General features: G+C 50.9%; 1 protein-coding gene across 2 annotated transcripts in view; it reads left to right on the plus strand.

The window, feature by feature from the left end:
• The first annotated feature begins 7,962 nt into the window (after positions 1-7,962).
• Positions 7,963-17,379, plus strand: part of IMPDH1 (inosine monophosphate dehydrogenase 1) — a 64,892-nt gene continuing 55,475 nt past the window's right edge. Inside the window, exon 1 of one of the 2 annotated variants that reach the window (XM_081210218.1) lies at positions 7,963-7,987. The gene's annotated coding sequence lies outside the window, so the exon portion shown is untranslated. The remainder of the gene's footprint in view (positions 7,988-17,379) is intronic. The other variant, XM_081210219.1, reaches the window with a different exon arrangement.

A 17,379-nucleotide genomic window follows, 5' to 3' on the forward strand; every position in this document is an offset into this window, starting at 1 on the left:
CAGCGCTGGCGCTTCTCTCTAATCCCAGATCGGAGGACGCAGCAGAACAGCGGCAGCAGCAGCAGCACTCCTCTGGGCTGAGGCCGTTACTAGGTGCTGGGGCTCAGGGGGAAGGCAGGCGAGGAAGGCAGCGACAAGGAATGGAAGAATGGCAGCAGAGACTGCTGGGTCAAACCAAAGGGATCCATTTAGTCCAGCACCCGCTTCTTCACACTGGCCATTCTGGGAAACCAGAAATCAGGATTTGAGTGCAAGAGAAGTTCTCTCTTCCTGCGGTTTCCAGCAGAGACAGGCCATAGGCATCCTGACTAGTAGCCACCGAAAGCCCTCTCCTCCGTGATTTTTTGGTGGCCATCGCTGCTTCAAGTGGAAGGGAGTTCCAGAGTTTAACTGTGCTGCGTGAAAAAGTGCTTAATTTTTATCTGTCCCGAATCTTCAGTGGATGTGCTTGAGTTCTGGAACACTTATTTCATTGCCTATCAAATGCTTCCACCGCCAAGTCCTCTCTGCCTCCTCACCCACCTCGCAGGGTTGTCGTGAACGTGAGGACATGCCGGCCAGGGAACCCAGGGGCCTGACCCCGAGCTCCTTGGAGGCCAGGTGGAATAAAAATGTCAGGAATAAAATAAGGAGGTAATTGAAGGGATTACAATTTAATCCTCTCAAGAACGGAAGCTGTGTCCCGTTCAGTTTGAGAGACTGCTTTGCACTGGAAGGAAAGAAACGCCCTCACCTCTTGGCGTTTCATAGCAGTGCCTCATCTGCCTGCACACATGTCAAATGCTCCTCTTCTTCATGGGATGAAATTCAGAACCATAAAACTCTAGAGCTGGAAGGGAACCAAGGCAGGAATCGCAGCTGATTTCTTTTTAAATGACAATATATAAGCAGCTTAAAATTTGCAAGTGTGGAACAAAAGTGTTCAGAAGCCCATAGACCATGGGTAGGCAACCTAAGGCCCAGGGGACGGATCCAGCCCAATCGCCTTCTAAATCCGGCCTGTGGACGGTCTGGGAATCAGCGTGTTTTTACATGAGTAGAATGTGTCCTTTTATTTAAAATGCATCTCTGGGTTATTTGTGGGGCATAGGAACTCGTTCATCCCCCCCCCCAAAAAAATATAGCCTGGCCCCCCACAAGGTCTGAGGGACAGTGGACCGGCCCCCTGCTGAAAAGGTTTGCTGACCCCTGCCATAGAACTTGTTGCAGAACAATACTGAGAGCAGCAATGCAACTTAAAAACCCTTCGTTATATGCAGTGTGGGCTCCATGCAATACTGAGAACCACCCAGTTTGCAAAAGCCAGGGTGAAAAGAGAGGTCCGAAACACAAAGCAGGTGATCGCTGTCCATGGAACTGACCGCCACATTGCCAGGGGCAACCGCACAATGGCCAATGACCACAGGGAGCCAATGACGATTCAGGATTAATATATATGCAATGACAGCTACCAGAATGCTTGTGGCCCAGAGATGGAAAGACGAAAAAGTCCGAATGGCAAGTTAAACTGATGGACTGTGTTGAGATGGCGAAAATGAGTGGAAAAATAAGAAACCAGGAAGACCAGGTTTTAATAAAGACTGGGAGAAATTTATATCGTACTTGGAAGACCACTGTAAACAGTTGAGCTCTTTAACCGGACTTCAGTAACACTTGTGAGCTAACAGAGACTTAAGGTATACAGTGGTACCTCAGGTTAAGTACTTAATTCGTTCCGGAGGTCTGTTCTTAACCTGAAACTGTTCTTAACCTGAAGCACCACTTTAGCTAATGGGGCCTCCTGCTGCTGCCGCACCGCCGGAGCCTAATTTCTGTTCTCATCCTGAAGCAAAGTTCTTAACCCGAGGTAATATTTCTGGGTGAGCGGAGTCTGTAACCTGAAGCGTATGTAACCTGAAGCGTATGTAACCCGAGGTACCACTGTAAATGTTAAATGGAATAAACGGAGGGCATAAAATATGCAGCAGGAAATGTTAAATATGGAAGCCATGGACGGGTAGAGGGCGGTCCAAGGATGCAAGGGAGTCTGGTCTCTGGGTTTTGTTGTTGTTAATTATATTGGATTGAGAATGTTGGAAAATCAATAAAATTTTGTTTAAAAAAGGAAAGAAACAGAAAGCAGGTGATGGCTGTCCATGGAACTGAGGACCACATTGCACAATGGGTAATGTCCACTGGGAGCCAATTACAATTCAGGCTTAATACACAAACTACTAATGGTAAAGGAGACCTGCTTGCGTTTCACAGAATCACAGAAGCACAGAGCTGTAGGGACCCCAGGGGGACATCTAGCTCAACCCCCCGCAACGCAGGAATCACAGCTAAAGCATCCTTGACAGATGGCCACCCAACCTCTGCTTAAAAGCCCCCAAGGAAGGGCAGTCCACCCCGATCCCTTGTGGGCATGACTTGTGCCTCCCTCAGCACCCACCATGCAACATAGCTAGGCTGCAATTAAGCCTAAATCCAATTGGCCACAGTTGCTGACACTCATGGTTGCTTGAGTTGAGATTCCTGCTTGGCAGGGGTTGGACTAGATGACCCTCGGGGTCCCTTCCGATTCTACGATTCATCCTGGGGTTCCCCCCCCCCTCGCCCTGGCCTGCTGCCTCCAGGGTCTCCCCTCTCTCTGCTATTTCCCCATCTCTCGAAACGTCAGTTTGTAACCTGCCTCTCTCGCTCGGTCTCTGTTTCTCTGTGCCACAATGAATACGAACAGCAACAGTAATAATTCGCAGAGAGGACCTGGATGGGTTTTCCGTGAGGCTGGCAGGATCCTGCGCCCCATCTGGGGCTGGTCTTCTGCTGTTGCTTTTTCACCTCTCTTGGGAGACAGTTGGCTCCAGGATCCCAAACAACACGGCTCTCCCTGAAGCTGCTCAGTTCATTATTATTTTTCCAAAAAAAAATATTCATTTTATAACACAAATAAAGAACACAAACAGAAAAACAAACAATACAAACAGATTATTCTCTTATCCTTATTTTTCTAAACATTGTTAGGTGGGCTTCCTCAAGCCCCACCTATCTGATTTTCATTTTACTTCTTCTTTAGCAGTTTACATATATCATCGTTTCTAACCATCTTTTTTAAAATCACACTTAAATTAACATCACATTTTATCGCTTACAAATAATACTATTTTAAAATACACTATCTTCTACTTCTAACCCTACAGCCTATATCCACTTCCAAAGCTATTCTGAGATTTAAACATTAACATATTTTTTCAAATATTCCTTAAACTTCTTCCAGTCTTCTTCCACCGTCTCTTCTCTCTGGTCTCGGAGTCTCCCGGTCAGTTCGACAAGTTCCATATAATCCATCATCTTCACCTACCCTTCTTAGATAGTTGGTAAATCTTGTTTCTTCCCATTCTTTGCTAGCAATATTAGCGCAGCTGTTGTGGCAGACAGAAAATGAAGCTGCTCAGTTCAGGCATCAGCTGTCAGTTCAGGCATCCCACCAAAGAGGATTTGGGGAGGAGGAGGAGAGGGCTATGGCTGGCTCTGAGCCAGGATGAAGGCAGCCCTGCTTCTGAATACCGCAGGAAAGGAGAGTTGCTCTTGCTCTCAAATTCTGCTTTTGGGGTTTCCATTGGGGCAGCTGGTTGGCCCAATGGACAGAACTGGAAAGGCCATGGGCCGGATCTTGCGGGGCTTGTCTTACGGTCCCTTTGGCCTGCAATGCTGGCTGCAACTGGCAAAAGGAAGCCCTGGCGCATCTGGGACTGGGAATAACTGGGTGCCCTCTTCCCACCTTAGATCAAATCTATGCTGCCAGGTGACATAAGCAAGCGGCAGAGATAGCTGTGCAGGACAGTGCGCACCCCGGAAATGATCTCTTTCAGCTTCTGCCTTCTGGAAGAAAGTATAGGGTCTGAGAAACAGTTTCTACGCAAATGCAATTCTGGTTCTAAACGCAGCATAAGGGGTCTCTATAGTATAGTGTATTTTAAAATGGGGTTTCAGAGTTTTTAGGAGTTTTTGAATGTTTTATGTAGTTTTATGTAGTTTTATGTAGTTTTATGTAGTTTTTGTGTAGTTTTATGTAGTTTTTGTGTAGTTTTATGTAGTTTTGTAGTAGTTTTATGTAGTTTTCCAATTTCATTGTTCTGTATGGGACAATGACAATAAATATATCGTATATCGTAAAAGCGCACAGCACTTTAAAACCCATGAATTTTTATTTTGCTCAGCTCTGCTGCAACTAACTACTGAGCGCCCTGTCACAAGCACCCCAGACTGGGATGAATTCTGGATGCATTTTGCAATCCCAGGAGATTTGTTTGTACTTGGTCACTTTATTCCTAGAGTCATAAAACTGTATAGTTAGAAGGGACCCCGGGGGGGGGGTGTCATTTGGTCCAAGCCCCTGCAATGCAGGATTCACACCCAGACCCACAAATACAGTATATAAAATTTATTTATCACCAGCCCTTCGGCCTAAGGTCCCAGGGTGAGCCATGACATTAAAACACAATATTAAAAATAGTTTGCACCTTCCCGTCCCCAGAGATTCTGAATAACTGAAGATAAAATAAGTATCGGAGTCTGGATTTAAAGCCCAACGGTCAAATCTCACCTCAAAGCTGACAGTAATGTCACTGAAAAACCTGTTGCAAAAGAAGAAAAAATGGAGATGTGGTGATGAAAGATCAGCACATCTCCATTTTTCTTCTTCTGGGGGTTGGGAAATATTGGTCCTCTTGAATGCCTGCTACCATGCAGCTGTTAAATGCACAGGAAACCTCTCAGGGAAATGAGGCTGCAAACTTATTTTTACAATGCTTTGTGGGGCGCACCGAAATATTTCCAAAACACCTGCTTGTGTGGCTCCAAGGATGGCATAATCACCTTGGAGGGCCTCTTTTGAAACTGTGTCTCTTCATCCTTCAGAGGCAAACTGGGTTCCTCTCTGCTTTATATGCCTGAGGGTCTCTTCACTTCATTGTGGATCTGATTATTGGGTTGTTTTTATTTTTATTAAAATGGAAAGCGAGCGTAATGCTGGTGGTCAGCAAAAGAGGTTTAAAGACTCTCTCAAGGCAAATTTTTAAAAATGTAGTATAAACACCAACAATTGGGAAACACCGGCCTGCAAGCCCTCCGATTGGAGAACAGCCTTGACCGAAGGTGTCATGGGCTTTGAAGACACTCGAACTCAGGACGCAAGGGAGAAACGTGCTAAGAGGAAGGCACGCTTGGCAAATCCACACCATGATGAACTCCCGCCCGGAAACCAATGTCCCCACTGTGGAAGGACGTGTGGATCCAGAATTGGCCCCCACAGTCACTTACAGACTCATTGTTAAAACCGTGTTTATGGAAGACAATCTTCCTCGGCTACAAGGGATCGCCAAAGAAAAAGAAGAAGAATTTGATGTTTTATCTTGTGATTTTATCTTGTGAACTACCCTGAGACCTGCAGGCATAGGGCAGTATACAAATTTAATGATTTAATAAGTAAGCACTGGGAACAATGCTACCACCACTACCACTATTAATAATAATAATAATAATAATAATAATAATAATAATAATAATAATAATATACCACCCTTCACCACAGGATCTCAGGGTGAGCCTTTCTGCCCACCAACCACCAGCCGCTCTCCCAAGCCAGATCTGGCGCTGGCTCATCCTGGTGCTTCTCAAGTCGGCCAAAGCCATCGCCTGGACAGAGGGATTGCCTTGGCAAGCTTGCTGTCTCTTCGCCGGCACATGACAGGTCACAGCTGGGGAGCCCAGCCGCCTGCAGGCCAAGCAGGGAAAGCAAATATTAGCACTCCGTGACTCCTGGGATGGTCCACGTGGAAGGAGGAAGGTCAGGAGAGGTCACTCGGATGCTCTTTGGACTTGGCTGTGGTTGAGCCTCCCTCCCTGGACGCTTTCATGGGCACCAGAAGGCGCTGCCAGCCTGGGCCTGCACCACATGCTGAGGGTCCAGGAGTCTGGAGAGGCAGCTGGCAGAGCCATGGATCTAGAATGCAGGGGATCTAGAATCATCAACTTGTAGAGGGTCATCTAGAGGGCTATCCCACGGGGGATGGAGCAAGCTTGTTTTCCTCCTGCTCCGGAGGGTTAGGACTCAAACCCGTGGCTTCAAGTTACAAGGAAGGAGATTCCAATTAAACATCAGGAAGAACTTTCTGACAGCAAGAGCTGTTTGCCAGTGGAACAGACTCCCACAAGAGGTGGCGGACTCTCCTTCCTCGGAGGTATATAAGCAGAGGCTGGGTGGCCATCTGTCTGGGATGCTTGAGCTGAGATTGCAGAGGGTTGGACTGGATGACCCTTGGGGTTCCCTTCTTGCAACTGGGGATTGGTGATGCTCGTTGTTGGACGCGAGGGCCCTTTTCCATGCAGCGTGCAATGGCGGGACTTCTTGGCGTGGGTCACTGTGAGCCCGGTGTCCTGAAAGGCCCCTTCGTTGTGGCTCATCATGACCTGGCCGAGAATGTTAGAGGGGTGGGGCGGGCAGAGGCACTGGCACAGAGACGCCCTCCCTTCCTCCCTCTTTGCCAGCCGGGGACTGGGCTCCATCGGTGGCCTTTGGATCTCTGGCGCAAGCCAAAGGAAACCCAGTGCTGCAGCGTGGGATCAGGACCGGGAAGCCCCTTCCCCCTTAACCCAGGGGCAGGGTGAGTTGCGAGGTGAGTGAAAACCACTCAGGGTATGCTCAGAGGTTGCCTCTCCGTAGTTAACTTTGCAGTGTCCTGTTTAGGTATGTGTTTAGGTGCGACCATCTCGGGACATTTGTGCACAAATCTGCACAAAATCTGCATGTGGCAATTGGTACAACAACAACAACAATTTATACCCCACCCATCTGGCAGGGTTTCCCCAGCCACTCTGGGCGGCTTCCAGCAAAATATTAAAATACAATAATTCATCAAATATCAATACCAGACACCCTAGAAGCAGTGTGTGTGTGTGTGTGTGTGTGTGTGTGTGTGTGTGTGTGTTTGAAGGAAGATGGGTGATGGCAGCATCACAGCAAAACCCAAAAACCGTGCTGGTACATTGCCCACCCAAGCGCCTTCCCTGCGCCCCCCAATTCCAGGCTGGGCTCCCCAGCCAAGGAAAGCAGCTGCTCTGCCTGTCCAGACCACCACCCAATTTCTAAAGAGAAAAATGGGCAGGTACATGCATAGAATTATAGAATGGTAGAGTTGGAAGGGCACCCCAGGGGTCATCTAGTCCAGCTCCCCTGCAATGCAGGAATCTCAGCTAAAGATCTACTGCAGATGGTCACCCAACCTCTGCTTAAAAACCTTCCCTGCCCCCTGGCTGACCTACTCGCCGGGAGAGAAATCGCCCTCTGCCCATGTGCAGAGGCACCTCCGCTTTGCCAGCGCGTTCAGAGGAACAGGAGAGGGTGCGGGGTTTGGAGGGATCTGGCGAGGCGGGGTCTCCAGGGTGCCCTGCCTCGGAAGGGCTCCCCAGGGGCGTCCCTCGAGGCCCCCCGGAGAACGCCTGTGTCCACGGGAGGGCGTCCTCCGCTCCTCGGCGCGCGCGTCTCTGGGCACGGCTGTTGGCACGGAGCCTCGGCCGCTTCTGCCCGGCGGGGGTGGAGGCAGCGCGGCCAGGGCAGCGGCGGCGGCAGAGGACGGGCGCGCAGGAGCCGGGAGCGCCTTGCCGGGGAGAGCCGCCCGCAAGCGCGCCGTCGAGGGCCATCCGCTCCGGGGACGCGGCTCGGACAGTGTCCGGAGCGCCGCAGCGCGCCGTGCGCCCCGTCGAGGCTGCTCGCCATGGACGGGGAGGCGGCGCTGTGCGGCGTCGAGGCGGGCGAAGAGGCGTCGGGGGCGCCCCACTACGACTACAGCCGCATCGTGGGGCCGCTGCGCGAGCCCGCGGCACCCGGCCAGAGGACGCGGCGCCCCGGCGGGCCGGCCAACGGCTGCGCCCCCATCTACGCGGGACACGAGACGGCGGCGCAGAGGTACAACGCTCGTCTCCTGCAGGCCGGTTACGAGCCGGAGAGGTGAGCGGCGCCGGATTCGGGGAAGCCCGGGGGGGGGGTCGGGGTGAGAGCTAGTTTCTCCTTCCCCACTAACTCGGGTTGACTAACTCCGGAACCAATCGCGGTGCTTCTGAACTTCGGTTGTTGGCAAAAGGATCGTTTTGTTTGGCAGGCGGAACTCAGACGTGCTGCGCACTTGCTTATTCTGCACCTGTGCGCCAGGTGCGCGTCCACATGCGCGCTCAGCCCGGTTTTACCCCACGAGGTGGGCTGGGTGCTGAGTGGGGGCGACTGGCCCCGGGTCGCCCTTGGAGAACACCAGCCACCCCCACCCCCTGTCGCTGCGCTTGCAGTGCCAGGAGAGACGTTCCCAGCCCGGGGCTTCTCTGCTCCTCGGAGGTTCCTGGCTGGCGGGGATCGACTGGTGGACCTCTGGGTGACCCAAAGTAGATCAGCAAGGGTTTCTGACTTCCAGTGACTGTGCCACAGGGGGGTATATTTTTAGGGGCTGCACATTGGTTTTAATTGACGTTAATACTGTAATTTTTGAGTTTAGCCATCCTGGGGAAGGAAGGATAAGGAACTGAATTAATAACATCAACAATAACAACAGTAGCAACAAGTTGTCTCTTCTGCCTCCCTACGTCAACCAGCTGAAATGAATAAAGTTTGGCGGTGTGTGTTGAAAGGGACCCCCTTAGGTCATCTAGTCCAACCTGCTGCAAGGCAGGCATCTCAGCTCTAGAATCCATGACATAGGGCCATCCAGCCTCTGCTTGAAAACCTCCAAGGAAGAAGAGCCCACAGCCTCCCGAGGGAGACCGTTCCACTGCCAAACAACTCTTAGCATTGGAAAGTCTGTTCCATATGTTGAGTCGGAATCGCATTTCCTGTCCTTTGAATTCAAGTTCAGATCCTTCCCTCTGGAGCAGAAGAAAACAAGCTTGCTCCATCCTGCGGTCTCACCTCTACACCTTCCCTTCTCCACTTGGCCCAACCCCAAGTGGGAGCTCCCTTCGGTCCTGACCCTCAAAACAAATCCCTGGGCTTAGAGAGCTTTCAGTGTCTTTGGTTCAAAAAGAAACAGAGTAGATGCTGCTGCTGACCTGGAATCTTCCACTGGCTCCCAAAATGTTCCTGGAATCCTCCTGGAGGTCCCAAGACCTCCAAGACCCAGGAGGTCCGAAGACCCAGGAGGCCTTGAAGACATTTGCAACACGCCCCCTCCACCACCCAGCCAAGTCAAGAGGTGACCTGGGGGCACCCAGAACCCTGGGCAGGATCCTGAGACACCCCCCTGCCTTGCACAGAGGCAGAGCTCAGCCCACCTAGCTCAGTATTTTCAGCATCAGCCTCTCGTGGTCCCTAGATGTTGCAGGACTACAACTCCCATCAGTCCAGCATGGCTTGTGGTCAGGGATGCCAGAACACCTGGGGACCCAACGTTGAGAAAGGCTCTTCTGCACTCGCTGTCAACAGCAGCTGTCTAGAATTTCAGGCAGGGGGCCGTAACCAGCCCTGCCTGGAGACAGCAGCACTATTAGGGCTTGAACCCGGGTCCGTCTCAGTGCAAAGGAAAGGGACCCCTGACCTCCAGGGCCCCTGCCCAGTATCCTTGTGACAGCCCCTGGTCCCTGCTTCTCGCTTGCACAGCCAGCCCTGTAGGCTCCAGACATGGCAGTTTTTGAAGGCTGCCCCATTTCTTGTCCTGTGATTCACCTGGGATACAACCGCAGGGGGAAGTCTTCATTGTGCAAAAGTCCCGTTGAAATGACCTGGCAAGCAGCTGACCTGTGGCCTGACCCAGCAGAGCCCTTCTTGTGGACTGGCACAAGCACACAGAACTAGCCCTGTGAGGTAAAGGTAAAGGGACCCCTGACCATTAGGTCCAGTTGCGGCCAACTCTGGGGTTGCAGTGCTCATCTCGCTTTATTGGCCGAGGGAGCCAGCGTACAGCTTCCGGGTCATGTGGCCAGAATGACTAAGCTGCTTCTGGTGAACTAGAGCAGCACACGGAAATGCCGTTTACCTTCCTGCCGGAGTGGTACCTATTTATCTACTTGCACTTTGATGTGCTTTCGAACTGCTAGGTTGTCAGGAGCAGGGACCGAGCAACGGGAGCTCACCCCGTCGCGGGGATTTGAACTGCTGACCTTCCGATCAGCAAGTCCAAGAGGCTCAGTTGTTTAGACCACAGCGCCACCCGCATCCCAGCGCTGCAAGGTAGCCCACTGTTATTTCCAACAGAAGGTGAGCTACCTGCAGCAGCTACACAGGGGTGTGTGTGTGTGTGTGTGTGTGTGTGTGTGTGTGTCCGGCTGAAAAGGGAATCATCATGGAAGGGAAAGCTCTGCATGTGGCGTGGAGTGTGTGCTGGTCCCTGTGAGCACATCTGGGCAATAGCAATAAAAATAATGTTTATCGATATCCTGTGTTTTCCCCAGACCAGGAACAAAGGCGGCTTGCACAAATGCAGCCTAGGACCCTCGTCCCTACGGGACTGCCTCTCCTGGTATGGCCCACAGAGGACCTTAAGGTCCACAAATGACAACGCTTTGGAGTTCCCGAGCCTCAAGGAGGTTAGATTGGTCTCAACTAGGGCCTTTTCAGTACTGGCCCCTATCTGGTGGAACGTTCTGTCTCAAGAGACTAGGGCTCTGCGGGACTTGACATCTTTCCGCAGGGCCTGCAAGACAGAGCTGTTCCACCTGGCCTTTAGTTTGGACTCAGTCTGAACCATATTTTTCCCTCCCCTTAGGGTTTTGATCTATGGGCTACTTTTAAAATGAGGCTGCATTTTAAATTGCATTTTAACTTGTATTTTAACTTGGTTTTTCTTTCTCTCCTATTATGTTTTTACTGTGATTTTATTGGTGTTAGCCACCCTGAGCCCATCTCTGGCCGGGGAGGGCAGGGTATAAATAAAATTTATTGTTATTATTATTATAAATCAAAACAACACAGATCAAATGGGGAAGACTAAAATCATAATTTGAAATACAGTGGTATCTCGGTTTACAAACTCAATCCGTTCTGGAAGTCCGTTCTTAAACCAAAACCGTTGTTAAACTGAGGCGCGCTTTGCCTAATAGACCTCTCGCTGTTGGTACCCTTCCACCATTCGAATTCCGTTTGTAGACCGAGGTAAAGTTCTCAGACTGGGAGACTACATCCAGTTTTGTGGAGTTCATAAACCAAATCGTTCGTAAACAGGACTGTTCTTAATCTGAGGTACCACTATAGATGCAATTAAACTATAATAGGATTCAAACAATAAAAAAAGGTTGCTGACAGGAGAGAGGCCTCGTCCCGAAGAGGTCGAGAGGGCGCTTGAGGGGTAAGGTGACCTCACAGGTAAACTGGTCCCCAGTTGTGATGATGCCAAGGAGCAAATCACTGATCCAACCCATTTACTGAAAGGTCACCTGGTTCACCAGGAGGCTAATAATAATAATAATAATAATAATAATAATAATAATAATAATAATTTTTATTTATACCCTGCCCTCCCCAGCCAAGGCCGGGCTCAGCGTGGCTTACAAGCAATAATAAAAACAAGTTGAATGAATACAACTTAAAAACAAGATTAAAATACGACATTAAAACATTAAAATGCAGCCTCATCACAGGAGGAGAAAGGGAAAAGAAAGAGGGGGAGGGAATCAAATTGATTCCAAGTCAAAGGCCAGGTGGAACAACTCTGTCTTACAGGCCCTGCGGAAAGAAATCAGGGGCCCTGGTCTCAGGAGACAGAGCGTTCCACCAGGCCGGGGCCAGTGTTGAAAAGGCCCTGGCTCTGGTTGAAGCCAATCTGACTTCCTTAGGGTCCGGGACCACTAGGGTGTTGCTATTTATGGACCTTGAGGTCCTCCGTGGAGCAGACCGGGAGAGGCGGTCCCTTAGGTACGGGGGTCCTAGGCCATGGCTTAATAGAGCGCTGGCATAGATAGTGTGGTGGCACCAAAGGGAGAAGGCATAGGGGCCTGGGCTGCAGGAAGAACCTGAGCCCCACAGAAGGCTGGGGGCCCAAGCTCCTCAGCCAGGAACTGGGAATGACCCCAACGGGGCTGGGGGCTGAGGCTCTGGAGCTGAGGCTCCATGGCGAATCTGAAGGCTGCCTAAGCTGGGTGGGTGACGATTATGATTTAATTTTTCTGCAAGTCTCCATCTGCTCAGCAGAGACCCTGGGTGACCCGGGGTGGGAGCTCTTTTCGGACGGCTGCTCGGGGGCTAGTTATCTGCCTTTGGCCTAAAGTGTCTGAGCTCTTACGTAATGACTTTTAAAGGCTTAATATGAATTTGGCAGGTGCTCATCTGATCTGTGTAGCATCTGCCGGCAGTGGGGAGGGGGCAGGCGTTGGCCCACGGCCATTTCACCCGGGTCTGGATGGGTTTCGCTAGCGGCACTTGTGTGCCGAATCAGAGGGGCTGAAAACCTACGCCGTAAACTCGTGGAAGGCAGGGAGCCCCCTTGGGTCAGGTCCAGCTGAGCTGCCTGAATGATGGGCGCCCAGGGGCTTTCCAGAGCTCAGGAGGACCCGAAAGGGATGCATGAGACCCAGCCTGTCCCCGTACCGCCACTGCTGCAGAGAGTAGGGCCATGAGAAGAGTCCGGCTGCTGGATCCAGCCGGTGGCTCAACACAGTTCTCGCAGTAGCCAGCCAGATGTCTCTACTGGGAAACCTGAAATCGGAACCTGAGCAGAAAAGCACTATGCTGCCATTTCCTGTTATTCGGGATCATTGCTGCCTCTTCACTGCGGAGGCAGAGTGTGGGCGTCATGGGGAGGAGCCAGCCAGAGACCCTCTCCCCCCTTGAAAGAGGGGGCCTCTCTTCCAGCTGCCCGGCCTGCTCAAACCTGCTTTGCAGGGTTCCTGAGCCCCACAAAGCACAGAGAATAGCGGGGTGGGAGCAGGAGAATCGACTCCGGCCGTCTACAGCGCTCTGAGGTCCTCAGCTATTGTCTGTCGAAAGGTAGCTGAGGAGGAAAGCGGCTCAGCTGGGCTGGCCTTGGGCTTGACCCATCGAGGGCAGACAAGTGGATTGGGCCCCAATGTAGGAACACCGCTAGCGCTTCAGGGCTTCAGGGTCTGCTCCTAGCCCTGCCATGGAGAACTGAACCTGGGACCTTCTGCATTATTATTATTATTATTATTGTTATTATTATTATTATTATATTTATCTAAAGATCAGAGGGTGGTTCAGTCCTGAGATAGCCTTCAGTATACACAGCGATCCTCAGATAGCAGCAAACAGCTCTTCCTCAAGTTCTTTGCAGGACTGAACTGGGGGGTTTTTGGGAAGGAAAGGAAGGGGGCGCTCTCCAGCAGACCCTCCTGCCTTTGACAATGGAAAACTAGGAGGGCGACCAGGGGATGGAGTCCACCAGCGCCTGCAGGATTATGTTATCTATTCTCCATGAGGTCTGGTGACATGCCCAGCCCCAGAACCATTCTAAGCAAGAATTTCCTTGTCCCTTTTTTGGCACTTAAGGTGTCGAATGCACAGCGCACTTCAGTAACTTTGTAAAAAGCCCAGAATTTATTTGGAGCCGCGCAAATCGGTCAGGTCCAGTTCCTTGATGTCAGACGCTGGAATGCTAACAAGGCCTGTTTCTGAGTAGATCAACAGGAGCTTATAGCTGCGTTAAGTGGGGAGGCAGACAGAGAATACCTACTGCCCAGCGGAAGACTGTGAGGTGCACATGGACTTGCCAACGCACACAAACTCATGCTTCTTCTAGCTCTGCTTTCTACACACATTAAGAGAAGCAGGACAGCGCATTTGCATCTGCGGACCCCTCCGGAAACGATGCCTACCTTTTTCTGGTGCACCCTTGCCCCGCAAAGCTGCTCCTGGCTATTTCTGCCGCAGGATAGAGGAGTGACGTTGGAGACCTTAATCTCCGAGGCAGCAAATGCTGCTAATTGTGGCCTGGCTGCCATGGGCTGAGCAGAGACAGCAGGGAAGAGGCATATCCGGGGCGGCCCCAGCTGCTGCTCCCCCTGGGCAAAGGTGGGGCGCCTCCCTCTTCCCATGCCCCCAGACCTCTGGGCTGCTTGGAGGGCTTCCGTTTCCTGCCCATAGACTGCCTGTCTTGGGCTGATTTGGGAAAGTGATCACCAATCCCGGTTATTCCAGGACACGCGAGTCAAGGCTTTTAGTCTTGCTTCAGAAGGACATGGCAAGTCCGATTCACTCCCTTGATCTTGTGAACAATGTCTCTTTTTTAAAGATATTGTATTGTATAACTGGGACGCGGGTGGCGCTGTGGTCTAAACCACTGAGCTTCTTGGGCTTGCCAATCAGAAGGTTGGCGGTTCAAATCACCGCGACGGGGTGAGCTCCCGTTGCTCAACCTAGCTCTTGCCAACCTAGCAGTTCGAAAACACGTCAAAGTGCAAGCAGATAAATAGGTACCGCTCTGGCGGGAAGGTAAAGGGCATTTCCGTGTGCTGCTCTGGTTCGTCAGAAGCGGCTTAGTCATGCTGGCCACATGACCCGGAAGCTGTACGCCGGCTCCCTCGGCCAGTAAAGCGAGATGAGCGCCGCAACCCCAGAGTCGGCCACGACTGGACCTAATAGTCAGGGGTCCCTTTACCTTTACCTTATTGTATAACTACATTAGTATATAAATCTTAGATTTCTAAATAATTTCACTATATATAAGATAAGATCTAAATCAGTCCAAGAACATTTATTGTAAGATTTCTTTTTCTTTTTCCATTTTCCTTTTTCTATTTGTTTGTTTGTTTATGGTTTTTGCTAATAGTAATAAAAATAGGGTGGTCCTTGGAGATCAGGGAGTGTCTTGCCTCCCTTCTTCCAATTTGGACCAGACAGCTTCCAATCCCTTCAGATCCCAAGCAGTTTACCCCACAAAGTGGTGTCCGGTCAGGACTTGGGGCCCCACAGAGATCAGGTCAAAGGAGGGAACTAGTGGGATGACCAGCCAGGTTGCCTCCATAGTAATAGGTCACCAAGAGCTTAGCTGCTGCCCCTGCATTGCAGGGGGTTGGACTAGATGACCCCTGAAGGTCCATCCCAACTCAACAGCTCTGCAATTCTGTGAGCTGTGCTGCAAAAGTTTCCAGGTAGAACAGAAGCACCTTGAAGATTTGCCCACATTTCACATTTCTCAATTTTGCATCTGATACCCGTCTCAGAATTTGAACGGTTTGGACTAGATTTGATCCGGCTTTCGGGGAAGGTGGGTGAGCTCAGAAACTGTCAAATGCCATCAAATGCCGCTCACTGCCTGTCAGCTGTCAGTCAAAAGCAATAATCCCAAACGCCACCTAGTGTTAAATAACAGTGTGTCCATTGCACACGTATTTGGCAAATACCGTATTTTTCACTCCATAAGACACACCTGACCATAAGACGCACCTAGTTTTTAGAGGAGGAAAACAAGAAAAAAATATTCTAAAAGAAACAGTGGATGTATGATTTTTGTGGCTCATGCTGTGGCTAAAGACATGTGATCTGATGGTGAATTTGGGGTGACACAGTGAAAAATCCTGAGGATCCATTTGGATCCATGCTTTGTAACCACGTTTTTGTGCCATTGCAGCCCCATGCAACAGCGGGTGCGTGATTTTTTTGGTGCAGGCTGAAGCCATGGACATGCTATGTGATCTGATGGTGAATTCAGGGTGACCCAGTGCAAAAATTCTGAGGATCCATAGGCTTTTACCTCCCCCCTCCCAGGCAGCCACCGCTAGCGTCCCTTATCTCTCTCCCGATCCCACCGATCAGCTGTTTCCTTTCAACACTCCCTTCCCTCTTGTTTGCCTTAGTGTCTTTTCCTTAGCTGGAGCAGTTTTTTGCTCCTCCTTTTCTTCTAATTTCTCTCCTTATTGCTTTAGTCTTCCTGTTTCCCCCCTTTGCAAGTTTGCTGTCTTTACCTCCCCCCTCCCAGGCAGCCTCCTTTATCTCTAGCGTCCCTTATCTCTCTCCCTGATGGGCAAACGATCAGCGGCTTTGTTTCAACACCCACTTCCCTCTTTAAAAAAGAAAAGGAAAGCACAATCTGCTTTTTGCCCCTGGGCAATTCGGCTCCAGGGACCGCGCATTCACTCCATAAGACGCACAGACAGTCCCCCTTACTTTTTAGGAAGAAAAAAGTGCATCTTATGGAGCGAAAAATACAGTGTTTAGCAAACGAAATCAGTGAAGCATCTGAGAGAGGAGGCCTTGTGGTAACGGGCACGTAGATTGGCTCTCCCAGGAGGCAGCAATGATCCCCAATTGGGATGGCTATAAAACAGGATTAGGCCCATTCACAGAGGGGAGGGATGTCAGTGGCTCCTGGTCAGAATGGCTCTGCTCTGACCTCTGAGGTCAGAGGTCAGAGGCAGTGGTGCTTCTGAATGCCAGTTGTGGGAAACCGCCAGAGGGGAGAGTGTGGCTCTTGTGCACGGATCCTGCTTGCGGGTTTTCCGTCATGGGCATCTCGTTGGCCCCCTAGGTGACCCAGCAGCCTCTTCTCAAGCGCATGTCTGGGAACGAGGGCCGGCTAGCTGGCTGGCAGGCTCACCCGCCTCTGCTGCCGTCAGAGAGGCTTCCTTCCCCGGCACGAAAACAAGGCGAGCTGCCATGGGGCTGTTTTCCTGCCTGCCTCTCCTGGGGCATAATTAACTGTGCCAGGCTGCTCTGGGCACTGGGGAGCTGCCTGCCTGCAGCTGTACACAAGCCTCAGCCGCGGGCGCAGGCTGGCAGGGGAGCCGGAACAGGGAAACTCTCTTTCTGCTCCTGCAGTGTGAAAGGAGGGCTGGAGAAGCGGATCAGAAGAGCCTGTTGGATCAGACCACAAGTCATCCCTAGCCTTCCCCTGCACTTACTCAGTGTGACTGATGGCTGACCCACTCCGGACACATTGCTTCCTCCAGCCATGGAGGCAGAGTGTATCTGTTGTGGCTCATGGCCATTCCTAGTGAGTTTGTCCCGTCTTCTCCTCTTTGAAAGCCGTCTAGGTTGGTGGCCTCCTTGGCTGGAGAGAGTTCTGCAGTTTAACCTGCTGCGGGAAGAAGTCCTTCCTTTGATCTCTTCTGGATTTCCCAACATTCAGCTCCATTAGACAATACAGTAATAATTATAATAAAAAAATTATTTATATCCCACCCTCCCCAGCCGAAGCTGGGCTCACAGCGGCTAACAACAGTAAAAGTAACACAGTTTACATAAATTCACAATCAATTAATTGAAATACATTCTAAAATCAGTTCATTCTAAAATCAATTCAGAACCAAATTAATGGCAACCATTGGGCTAGAGTCCTATGAGGATTACAGAAGGAGAGAGGGGGTCAGACTGTGCCTTGGCCAAAGGCCTGGTGGAACAGCTCCATCTTGCAGGCCCTGTGGAAAGATGTCAAGTCCCGCAGGGCCCTAGTCTCTTGGGACACAGCATTC

The sequence above is a fragment of the Podarcis bocagei genome (assembly GCF_964188305.1).
Source record: "Podarcis bocagei genome assembly, chromosome: 10".
Lineage (NCBI taxonomy): Eukaryota > Metazoa > Chordata > Lepidosauria > Squamata > Lacertidae > Podarcis > Podarcis bocagei.